Source organism: Lonchura striata, chromosome 1A (genome assembly GCF_050655825.1).
Source record: "Lonchura striata isolate lonStrDom1 chromosome 1A, ASM5065582v1, whole genome shotgun sequence".
Classification (NCBI taxonomy): domain Eukaryota; kingdom Metazoa; phylum Chordata; class Aves; order Passeriformes; family Estrildidae; genus Lonchura; species Lonchura striata.
In genome coordinates, this window is record NC_140741.1 from 10,105,024 (window position 1) to 10,117,400 (window position 12,377).

Genomic DNA, 12,377 nt, shown 5'->3' on the forward strand with positions numbered 1-12,377 from the left:
GGTCCACTAGCAGTCCTTAGGGTGCGCGCAGAAGCCCGGTGTTCTGCGGCTTCGTTCTTCGCCCTCGTACAAGCTACCGCTCTGTCCGGCTCCCGGAGCAGGAGAAGCGGCTGCTTCGCGCACACAACAGCGGAGCGGCAGCCGTACGCTCCGAAGCGCTGCTTCTGCCGAAAGTCGCCGGCCACCGGCGCTTGGCTTCGGCAGCAGCCGAGAGCCGTAGTGTGCGTCTGCACTAAACTGCATCATAGCGAAAAGCTTTGGCAGTGTGTCTCGCAGGGAGATAGCTTAGGAGCGCAGCGCACTTATGCCTCCGTTGTCCAGAAACACGATTTTACTGCACACTCCAAAACAGTGCTCTGTTTAGGGCAATATATAAGCTGCTTTCTGACAGCCGTGATCTTTCGATTACTCTTGCCCAGCTCGTTGTTTTAACGTGCACATGCCGTCCTGGCATTCAGTGCACAGTGAAAGCAATCGCAAAAGTCCAGCAGCTGCTGACTCCCAGACACAAGGCGCTGGCTATGTTCTTGCTTCTTGACACCTCAACGCAGTCCTTCATTTCTGCAGTTGCCATCGAGTTCTCTGCATCTCGAGCCTTCGGGGACGAGCACGAAATTCCCAGGAGCGGCTGCATCAGAACGAAGTCAAAAACCAGGAAAGTTTCTCGGAACACTTTCAATAAAGCATGCCAGCCGTGCATTGAAAAGGCAGGGAGCTTTAGTCACCGTCCTCTAGCAGTCGCAAGGCTGTGCACACAAATTCGTCTCGCTGCGGCTTCGTTCTTCGCCCTCGTACAAGCTACCGCTCTGTCCGGCTCCCGGAGCAGGAGAAGCGGCTGCTTCGCGCACACAACAGCGGAGCGGCAGCCGTACGCTACGAAGCGCTGCTTCAGCCGAAAGACGCCGGCCACCGGCGCTTGGCTTCGGACAGCTCCGGAGAGCCGTAGTGTGCGTCTGCACTAGACTGCATCATAGCGAAAAGCTTTGGCAGTGTGTCTCGCAGGGAGATAGCTTAGGAGCGCAGCGCACTTATGCCTCCCTTGTCCAGAAACACGATTTTACTGCACACTCCAAAACAGTGCTCTTTTTAGGGCAATATATAAGCTGCTTTCTGACAGCCGTGATCTTTCGATTACTCTTGCCCAGCTCGTTGTTTTAACGTGCACATGCCGTCCTGGCATTGAGTGCACAGTGAAAGCAATCGCAAAAGTCCAGCAGCTGCTGACTCCCAAACACAAGGCGCTGGCTATGTTCTTCCTTCTTGACACCTCAACGCAGTCCTTCATTTCTGCAGTTGCCATCGAATTCTCTGCACTCGGTGCCTCAGAGGACGAGCACGAGTTTCCCAGGAAGGGCTGCATCAGGACGAATTCAAAACTCAGGAAAATTGTTCTGAAACACCTTCCATAAGGATGCTAGAATGGAATTGAAGAAGCAGGCGAGCGGCCACCACGGTCCACTAGCAGTCCTTAGGGTGCGCGCAGAAGCCGGGTGTTCTGCGGCTTCGTTCTTCGCCCTCGTACAAGCTACCGCTCTGACCGGCTCCCGGAGCAGGAGAAGCGGCTGCTTCGCGCACACAACAGCGGAGCGGCAGCCGTACGCTCCGAAGCGCAGCTTCTGCCGAAAGTCGCCGGCCACCGGCGCTTGGCTTCGGACAGTAGCCGAGAGCCGTAGTGTGCGTCTGCACTAAACTGCATCATAGCGAAAAGCTTTAGCAGTGTGTCTCGCAGGGAGATAGCTTAGGAGCGCAGCGCACTTATGCCTCCCTTGTCCAGAAACACGATTTTACTGCACACTCCAAAAACACTGCTCTTTCCAGGGCAAGATGCCAGATGCTCTTTGATGGCCGTGCTCCCTTCCTGCTCTTGCCCAGCTCGTTGTTTTAACGTGCACATGCCGTCCTGGCATTGAGTGCACAGTGAAAGCAATCGCAAAAGTCCAGCAGCTGCTGACTCCCAAACACAAAGGCTCTTGTCTACGTTCTTGCTTCTCGACACTTCAACGGAGTCCTTCATTTCTGCAGCTGCCATCGAGTTCTCTGCATCTCGAGCCTTCGGGGACGAGCACGAAATTCCCAGGAGCGGCTGCATCAGAACGAAGTCAAAAACCAGGAAAGTTTCTCGGAACACTTTCAATAAAGCATGCCAGCAGTGCATTGAAAAGGCAGGGAGCTTTAGTCACCGTCCTCTAGCATTGCCAAGGCTGTGCACACAATGTCGTCTCCCTGCGGCTTCGTTCTTCGCCCTCGTACAAGCTACCGCTCTGTCCGGCTCCCGGAGCAGGAGAAGCGGCTGCTTCGCGCACACAACAGCGGAGCGGCAGCCGTACGCTCCGAAGCGCTGCTTCCGCCGAAAGACGCCGGCCACCGGCGCTTGGCTTCGGACAGCTCCGGAGAGCCGTAGTGTGCGTCTGCACTAGACTGCATCCTAGCGAAAAGCTTTGGCAGTGTGTCTCGCAGGGAGATAGCTTAGGAGCGCAGCGCACTTATGCCTCCCTTGTCCAGAAACACGATTTTACTGCACACTCCAAAACAGTGCTCTTTTTAGGGCAATATATAAGCTGCTTTCTGACAGCCGTGATCTTTCGATTACTCTTGCCCAGCTCGTTGTTTTAACGTGCACGTGCCGTCCTGGCATTCAGTGCACAGTGAAAGCAATCGCAAAAGTCCAGCAGCTGCTGACTCCCAAACACAAGGCGCTGGATATATGCTTGCTTCTCGACTACTCAACGCAGTCCTTCATTTCTGCAGTTGCCATCGAATTCTCTGCACTCGGTGCCTCAGCGGACGAGCACGAGTTTCCCAGGAAGGGCTGCATCAGGACGAAGTCAAAACTCAGGAAAATTGTCCTGGAACACCTTCCATAAGGATGCTAGAATGGAATTGAAGAAGCAGGCGAGCGGCCACCACGGTCCACTAGCAGTCCTTAGGGTGCGCGCAGAAGCCCGGTGTTCTGCGGCTTCGTTCTTCGCCCTCGTACAAGCTACCGCTCTGTCCGGCTCCCGGAGCAGGAGAAGCGGCTGCTTCGCGCACACAACAGCGGAGCGGCAGCCGTACGCTACGAAGCGCTGCTTCAGCCGAAAGACGCCGGCCACCGGCGCTTGGCTTCGGACAGCTCCGGAGAGCCGTAGTGTGCGTCTGCACTAGACTGCATCCTAGCGAAAAGCTTTGGCAGTGTGTCTCGCAGGGAGATAGCTTAGGAGCGCAGCGCACTTATGCCTCCCTTGTCCAGAAACACGATTTTACTGCACACTCCAAAACAGTGCTCTTTTTTCGGGCAATATATAAGCTGCTTTCTGACAGCCGTGATCTTTCGATTACTCTTGCCCAGCTCGTTGTTTTAACGTGCACGTGCCGTCCTGGCATTGAGTGCACAGTGAAAGCAATCGCAAAAGTCCAGCAGCTGCTGACTCCCAAACACAAGGCGCTGGATATATGCTTGCTTCTCGACTACTCAACGCAGTCCTTCATTTCTGCAGTTGCCATCGAATTCTCTGCACTCGGTGCCTCAGAGGACGAGCACGAGTTTCCCAGGAAGGGCTGCATCAGGACGAATTCAAAACTCAGGAAAATTGTCCTGGAACACCTTCCATAAGGATGCTAGAATGGAATTGAAGAAGCAGGCGAGCGGCCACCACGGTCCACTAGCAGTCCTTAGGGTGCGCGCAGAAGCCGGGTGTTCTGCGGCTTCGTTCTTCGCCCTCGTACAAGCTACCGCTCTGTCCGGCTCCCGGAGCAGGAGAAGCGGCTGTTTCGCGCACACAACAGCGGAGCTGCAGCCGTACGCTCCGAAGCGCTGCTTCCGCCGAAAGACGCCGGCCACCGGCGCTTGGCTTCGGACAGTAGCCGAGAGCCGTAGTGTGCGTCTGCACTAAACTGCATCATAGCGAAAAGCTTTGGCAGTGTGTCTCGCAGGGAGATAGCTTAGGAGCGCAGCGCACTTATGCCTCCCTTGTCCAGAAACACGATTTTACTGCACACTCCAAAACAGTGCTCTGTTTAGGGCAATATATAAGCTGCTTTCTGACAGCCGTGATCTTTCGATTACTCTTGCCCAGCTCGTTGTTTTAACGTGCACATGCCGTCCTGGCATTCAGTGCACAGTGAAAGCAATCGCAAAAGTCCAGCAGCTGCTGACTCCCAGACACAAGGCGCTGGCTATGTTCTTGCTTCTTGACACCTCAACGCAGTCCTTCATTTCTGCAGTTGCCATCGAGTTCTCTGCATCTCGAGCCTTCGGGGACGAGCACGAAATTCCCAGGAGCGGCTGCATCAGAACGAAGTCAAAAACCAGGAAAGTTTCTCGGAACACTTTCAATAAAGCATGCCAGCCGTGCATTGAAAAGGCAGGGAGCTTTAGTCACCGTCCTCTAGCAGTCGCAAGGCTGTGCACACAAATTCGTCTCGCTGCGGCTTCGTTCTTCGCCCTCGTACAAGCTACCGCTCTGTCCGGCTCCCGGAGCAGGAGAAGCGGCTGCTTCGCGCACACAACAGCGGAGCGGCAGCCGTACGCTACGAAGCGCTGCTTCAGCCGAAAGACGCCGGCCACCGGCGCTTGGCTTCGGACAGCTCCGGAGAGCCCTAGTGTGCGTCTGCACTAGACTGCATCCTAGCGAAAAGCTTTGGCAGTGTGTCTCGCAGGGAGATAGCTTAGGAGCGCAGCGCACTTATGCCTCCCTTGTCCAGAAACACGATTTTACTGCACACTCCAAAACAGTGCTCTTTTTAGGGCAATATATAAGCTGCTTTCTGACAGCCGTGATCTTTCGATTACTCTTGCCCAGCTCGTTGTTTTAACGTGCACATGCCGTCCTGGCATTGAGTGCACAGTGAAAGCAATCGCAAAAGTCCAGCAGCTGCTGACTCCCAAACACAAGGCGCTGGCTATGTTCTTCCTTCTTGACACCTCAACGCAGTCCTTCATTTCTGCAGTTGCCATCGAATTCTCTGCACTCGGTGCCTCAGCGGACGAGCACGAGTTTCCCAGGAAGGGCTGCATCAGGACGAAGTCAAAACTCAGGAAAATTGTCCTGGAACACCTTCCATAAGGATGCTAGAATGGAATTGAAGAAGCAGGCGAGCGGCCACCACGGTCCACTAGCAGTCCTTAGGGTGCGCGCAGAAGCCCGGTGTTCTGCGGCTTCGTTCTTCGCCCTCGTACAAGCTACCGCTCTGTCCGGCTCCCGGAGCAGGAGAAGCGGCTGCTTCGCGCACACAACAGCGGAGCGGCAGCCGTACGCTACGAAGCGCTGCTTCAGCCGAAAGACGCCGGCCACCGGCGCTTGGCTTCGGACAGCTCCGGAGAGCCGTAGTGTGCGTCTGCACTAGACTGCATCCTAGCGAAAAGCTTTGGCAGTGTGTCTCGCAGGGAGATAGCTTAGGAGCGCAGCGCACTTATGCCTCCGTTGTCCAGAAACACGATTTTACTGCACACTCCAAAACAGTGCTCTTTTTAGGGCAATATATAAGCTGCTTTCTGACAGCCGTGATCTTTCGATTACTCTTGCCCAGCTCGTTGTTTTAACGTGCACATGCCGTCCTGGCATTGAGTGCACAGTGAAAGCAATCGCAAAAGTCCAGCAGCTGCTGACTCCCAAACACAAGGCGCTGGATATATGCTTGCTTCTCGACTACTCAACGCAGTCCTTCATTTCTGCAGTTGCCATCGAATTCTCTGCACTCGGTGCCTCAGCGGACGAGCACGAGTTTCCCAGGAAGGGCTGCATCAGGACGAAGTCAAAACTCAGGAAAATTGTCCTGGAACACCTTCCATAAGGATGCTAGAATGGAATTGAAGAAGCAGGCGAGCGGCCACCACGGTCCACTAGCAGTCCTTAGGGTGCGCGCAGAAGCCCGGTGTTCTGCGGCTTCGTTCTTCGCCCTCGTACAAGCTACCGCTCTGTCCGGCTCCCGGAGCAGGAGAAGCGGCTGCTTCGCGCACACAACAGCGGAGCGGCAGCCGTACGCTCCGAAGCGCTGCTTCAGCCGAAAGACGCCGGCCACCGGCGCTTGGCTTCGGACAGCTCCGGAGAGCCCTAGTGTGCGTCTGCACTAGACTGCATCATAGCGAAAAGCTTTGGCAGTGTGTCTCGCAGGGAGATAGCTTAGGAGCGCAGCGCACTTATGCCTCCCTTGTCCAGAAACACGATTTTACTGCACACTCCAAAACAGTGCTCTTTTTAGGGCAATATATAAGCTGCTTTCTGACAGCCGTGATCTTTCGATTACTCTTGCCCAGCTCGTTGTTTTAACGTGCACATGCCGACCTGGCATTGAGTGCACAGTGAAAGCAATCGCAAAAGTCCAGCAGCTGCTGACTCCCAAACACAAGGCGCTGGCTATGTTCTTCCTTCTTGACACCTCAACGCAGTCCTTCATTTCTGCAGTTGCCATCGAATTCTCTGCACTCGGTGCCTCAGAGGACGAGCACGAGTTTCCCAGGAAGGGCTGCATCAGGACGAATTCAAAACTCAGGAAAATTGTTCTGAAACACCTTCCATAAGGATGCTAGAATGGAATTGAAGAAGCAGGCGAGCGGCCACCACGGTCCACTAGCAGTCCTTAGGGTGCGCGCAGAAGCCGGGTGTTCTGCGGCTTCGTTCTTCGCCCTCGTACAAGCTACCGCTCTGTCCGGCTCCCGGAGCAGGAGAAGTGGCTGTTTCGCGCACACAACAGCGGAGCTGCAGCCGTACGCTCCGAAGCGCTGCTTCAGCCGAAAGACGCCGGCCACCGGCGCTTGGCTTCGGACAGTAGCCGAGAGCCGTAGTGTGCGTCTGCACTAAACTGCATCATAGCGAAAAGCTTTGGCAGTGTGTCTCGCAGGGAGATAGCTTAGGAGCGCAGCGCACTTATGCCTCCCTTGTCCAGAAACACGATTTTACTGCACACTCCAAAACAGTGCTCTTTTTAGGGCAATATATAAGCTGCTTTCTGACAGCCGTGATCTTTCGATTACTCTTGCCCAGCTCGTTGTTTTAACGTGCACATGCCGTCCTGGCATTGAGTGCACAGTGAAAGCAATCGCAAAAGTCCAGCAGCTGCTGACTCCCAAACACAAGGCGCTGGCTATGTTCTTCCTTCTTGACACCTCAACGCAGTCCTTCATTTCTGCAGTTGCCATCGAATTCTCTGCACTCGGTGCCTCAGAGGACGAGCACGAGTTTCCCAGGAAGGGCTGCATCAGGACGAATTCAAAACTCAGGAAAATTGTTCTGAAACACCTTCCATAAGGATGCTAGAATGGAATTGAAGAAGCAGGCGAGCGGCCACCACGGTCCACTAGCAGTCCTTAGGGTGCGCGCAGAAGCCGGGTGTTCTGCGGCTTCGTTCTTCGCCCTCGTACAAGCTACCGCTCTCTCCGGCTCCCGGAGCAGGAGAAGCGGCTGCTTCGCGCACACAACAGCGGAGCGGCAGCCGTACGCTCCGAAGCGCTGCTTCTGCCGAAAGTCGCCGGCCACCGGCGCTTGGCTTCGGACAGTAGCCGAGAGCCGTAGTGTGCGTCTGCACTAAACTGCATCATAGCGAAAAGCTTTAGCAGTGTGTCTCGCAGGGAGATAGCTTAGGAGCGCAGCGCACTTATGCCTCCCTTGTCCAGAAACACGATTTTACTGCACACTCCAAAAACACTGCTCTTTCCAGGGCAAGATGCCAGATGCTCTTTGATGGCCGTGCTCCCTTCCTGCTCTTGCCCAGCTCGTTGTTTTAACGTGCACATGCCGTCCTGGCATTGAGTGCACAGTGAAAGCAATCGCAAAAGTCCAGCAGCTGCTGACTCCCAAACACAAAGGCTCTTGTCTACGTTCTTGCTTCTCGACACTTCAACGGAGTCCTTCATTTCTGCAGCTGCCATCGAGTTCTCTGCATCTCGAGCCTTCGGGGACGAGCACGAAATTCCCAGGAGCGGCTGCATCAGAACGAAGTCAAAAACCAGGAAAGTTTCTCGGAACACTTTCAATAAAGCATGCCAGCAGTGCATTGAAAAGGCAGGGAGCTTTAGTCACCGTCCTCTAGCATTGCCAAGGCTGTGCACACAATGTCGTCTCCCTGCGGCTTCGTTCTTCGCCCTCGTACAAGCTACCGCTCTGTCCGGCTCCCGGAGCAGGAGAAGCGGCTGCTTCGCGCACACAACAGCGGAGCGGCAGCCGTACGCTCCGAAGCGCTGCTTCCGCCGAAAGACGCCGGCCACCGGCGCTTGGCTTCGGACAGCTCCGGAGAGCCGTAGTGTGCGTCTGCACTAGACTGCATCCTAGCGAAAAGCTTTGGCAGTGTGTCTCGCAGGGAGATAGCTTAGGAGCGCAGCGCACTTATGCCTCCCTTGTCCAGAAACACGATTTTACTGCACACTCCAAAACAGTGCTCTTTTTAGGGCAATATATAAGCTGCTTTCTGACAGCCGTGATCTTTCGATTACTCTTGCCCAGCTCGTTGTTTTAACGTGCACGTGCCGTCCTGGCATTGAGTGCACAGTGAAAGCAATCGCAAAAGTTCAGCAGCTGCTGACTCCCAAACACAAGGCGCTGGATATATGCTTGCTTCTCGACTACTCAACGCAGTCCTTCATTTCTGCAGTTGCCATCGAATTCTCTGCACTCGGTGCCTCAGCGGACGAGCACGAGTTTCCCAGGAAGGGCTGCATCAGGACGAAGTCAAAACTCAGGAAAATTGTCCTGGAACACCTTCCATAAGGATGCTAGAATGGAATTGAAGAAGCAGGCGAGCGGCCACCACGGTCCACTAGCAGTCCTTAGGGTGCGCGCAGAAGCCCGGTGTTCTGCGGCTTCGTTCTTCGCCCTCGTACAAGCTACCGCTCTGTCCGGCTCCCGGAGCAGGAGAAGCGGCTGCTTCGCGCACACAACAGCGGAGCGGCAGCCGTACGCTCCGAAGCGCTGCTTCCGCCGAAAGATGCGGGCCACCGGCGCTTGGCTTCGGCAGCAGCCGAGAGCCGTAGTGTGCGTCTGCACTAAACTGCATCATAGCGAAAAGCTTTGGCAGTGTGTCTCGCAGGGAGATAGCTTAGGAGCGCAGCGCACTTATGCCTCCCTTGTCCAGAAACACGATTTTACTGCACACTCCAAAACAGTGCTCTGTTTAGGGCAATATATAAGCTGCTTTCTGACAGCCGTGATCTTTCGATTACTCTTGCCCAGCTCGTTGTTTTAACGTGCACATGCCGTCCTGGCATTCAGTGCACAGTGAAAGCAATCGCAAAAGTCCAGCAGCTGCTGACTCCCAGACACAAGGCGCTGGCTATGTTCTTCCTTCTTGACACCTCAACGCAGTCCTTCATTTCTGCAGTTGCCATCGAATTCTCTGCACTCGGTGCCTCAGCGGACGAGCACGAGTTTCCCAGGAAGGGCTGCATCAGGACGAAGTCAAAACTCAGGAAAATTGTCCTGGAACACCTTCCATAAGGATGCTAGAATGGAATTGAAGAAGCAGGCGAGCGGCCACCACGGTCCACTAGCAGTCCTTAGGGTGCGCGCAGAAGCCCGGTGTTCTGCGGCTTCGTTCTTCGCCCTCGTACAAGCTACCGCTCTGTCCGGCTCCCGGAGCAGGAGAAGCGGCTGCTTCGCGCACACAACAGCGGAGCGGCAGCCGTACGCTACGAAGCGCTGCTTCAGCCGAAAGACGCCGGCCACCGGCGCTTGGCTTCGGACAGCTCCGGAGAGCCCTAGTGTGCGTCTGCACTAGACTGCATCCTAGCGAAAAGCTTTGGCAGTGTGTCTCGCAGGGAGATAGCTTAGGAGCGCAGCGCACTTATGCCTCCCTTGTCCAGAAACACGATTTTACTGCACACTCCAAAACAGTGCTCTTTTTTCGGGCAATATATAAGCTGCTTTCTGACAGCCGTGATCTTTCGATTACTCTTGCCCAGCTCGTTGTTTTAACGTGCACGTGCCGTCCTGGCATTGAGTGCACAGTGAAAGCAATCGCAAAAGTCCAGCAGCTGCTGACTCCCAAACACAAGGCGCTGGATATATGCTTGCTTCTCGACTACTCAACGCAGTCCTTCATTTCTGCAGTTGCCATCGAATTCTCTGCACTCGGTGCCTCAGAGGACGAGCACGAGTTTCCCAGGAAGGGCTGCATCAGGACGAATTCAAAACTCAGGAAAATTGTCCTGGAACACCTTCCATAAGGATGCTAGAATGGAATTGAAGAAGCAGGCGAGCGGCCACCACGGTCCACTAGCAGTCCTTAGGGTGCGCGCAGAAGCCGGGTGTTCTGCGGCTTCGTTCTTCGCCCTCGTACAAGCTACCGCTCTGTCCGGCTCCCGGAGCAGGAGAAGCGGCTGTTTCGCGCACACAACAGCGGAGCTGCAGCCGTACGCTCCGAAGCGCTGCTTCCGCCGAAAGACGCCGGCCACCGGCGCTTGGCTTCGGACAGTAGCCGAGAGCCGTAGTGTGCGTCTGCACTAAACTGCATCATAGCGAAAAGCTTTGGCAGTGTGTCTCGCAGGGAGATAGCTTAGGAGCGCAGCGCACTTATGCCTCCCTTGTCCAGAAACACGATTTTACTGCACACTCCAAAACAGTGCTCTGTTTAGGGCAATATATAAGCTGCTTTCTGACAGCCGTGATCTTTCGATTACTCTTGCCCAGCTCGTTGTTTTAACGTGCACATGCCGTCCTGGCATTCAGTGCACAGTGAAAGCAATCGCAAAAGTCCAGCAGCTGCTGACTCCCAGACACAAGGCGCTGGCTATGTTCTTGCTTCTTGACACCTCAACGCAGTCCTTCATTTCTGCAGTTGCCATCGAGTTCTCTGCATCTCGAGCCTTCGGGGACGAGCACGAAATTCCCAGGAGCGGCTGCATCAGAACGAAGTCAAAAACCAGGAAAGTTTCTCGGAACACTTTCAATAAAGCATGCCAGCCGTGCATTGAAAAGGCAGGGAGCTTTAGTCACCGTCCTCTAGCAGTCGCAAGGCTGTGCACACAAATTCGTCTCGCTGCGGCTTCGTTCTTCGCCCTCGTACAAGCTACCGCTCTGTCCGGCTCCCGGAGCAGGAGAAGCGGCTGCTTCGCGCACACAACAGCGGAGCGGCAGCCGTACGCTACGAAGCGCTGCTTCAGCCGAAAGACGCCGGCCACCGGCGCTTGGCTTCGGACAGCTCCGGAGAGCCCTAGTGTGCGTCTGCACTAGACTGCATCCTAGCGAAAAGCTTTGGCAGTGTGTCTCGCAGGGAGATAGCTTAGGAGCGCAGCGCACTTATGCCTCCCTTGTCCAGAAACACGATTTTACTGCACACTCCAAAACAGTGCTCTTTTTAGGGCAATATATAAGCTGCTTTCTGACAGCCGTGATCTTTCGATTACTCTTGCCCAGCTCGTTGTTTTAACGTGCACATGCCGTCCTGGCATTGAGTGCACAGTGAAAGCAATCGCAAAAGTCCAGCAGCTGCTGACTCCCAAACACAAGGCGCTGGCTATGTTCTTCCTTCTTGACACCTCAACGCAGTCCTTCATTTCTGCAGTTGCCATCGAATTCTCTGCACTCGGTGCCTCAGCGGACGAGCACGAGTTTCCCAGGAAGGGCTGCATCAGGACGAAGTCAAAACTCAGGAAAATTGTCCTGGAACACCTTCCATAAGGATGCTAGAATGGAATTGAAGAAGCAGGCGAGCGGCCACCACGGTCCACTAGCAGTCCTTAGGGTGCGCGCAGAAGCCCGGTGTTCTGCGGCTTCGTTCTTCGCCCTCGTACAAGCTACCGCTCTGTCCGGCTCCCGGAGCAGGAGAAGCGGCTGCTTCGCGCACACAACAGCGGAGCGGCAGCCGTACGCTACGAAGCGCTGCTTCAGCCGAAAGACGCCGGCCACCGGCGCTTGGCTTCGGACAGCTCCGGAGAGCCGTAGTGTGCGTCTGCACTAGACTGCATCCTAGCGAAAAGCTTTGGCAGTGTGTCTCGCAGGGAGATAGCTTAGGAGCGCAGCGCACTTATGCCTCCGTTGTCCAGAAACACGATTTTACTGCACACTCCAAAACAGTGCTCTTTTTAGGGCAATATATAAGCTGCTTTCTGACAGCCGTGATCTTTCGATTACTCTTGCCCAGCTCGTTGTTTTAACGTGCACATGCCGTCCTGGCATTGAGTGCACAGTGAAAGCAATCGCAAAAGTCCAGCAGCTGCTGACTCCCAAACACAAGGCGCTGGATATATGCTTGCTTCTCGACTACTCAACGCAGTCCTTCATTTCTGCAGTTGCCATCGAATTCTCTGCACTCGGTGCCTCAGCGGACGAGCACGAGTTTCCCAGGAAGGGCTGCATCAGGACGAAGTCAAAACTCAGGAAAATTGTCCTGGAACACCTTCCATAAGGATGCTAGAATGGAATTGAAGAAGCAGGCGAGCGGCCACCACGGTCCACTAGCAGTCCTTA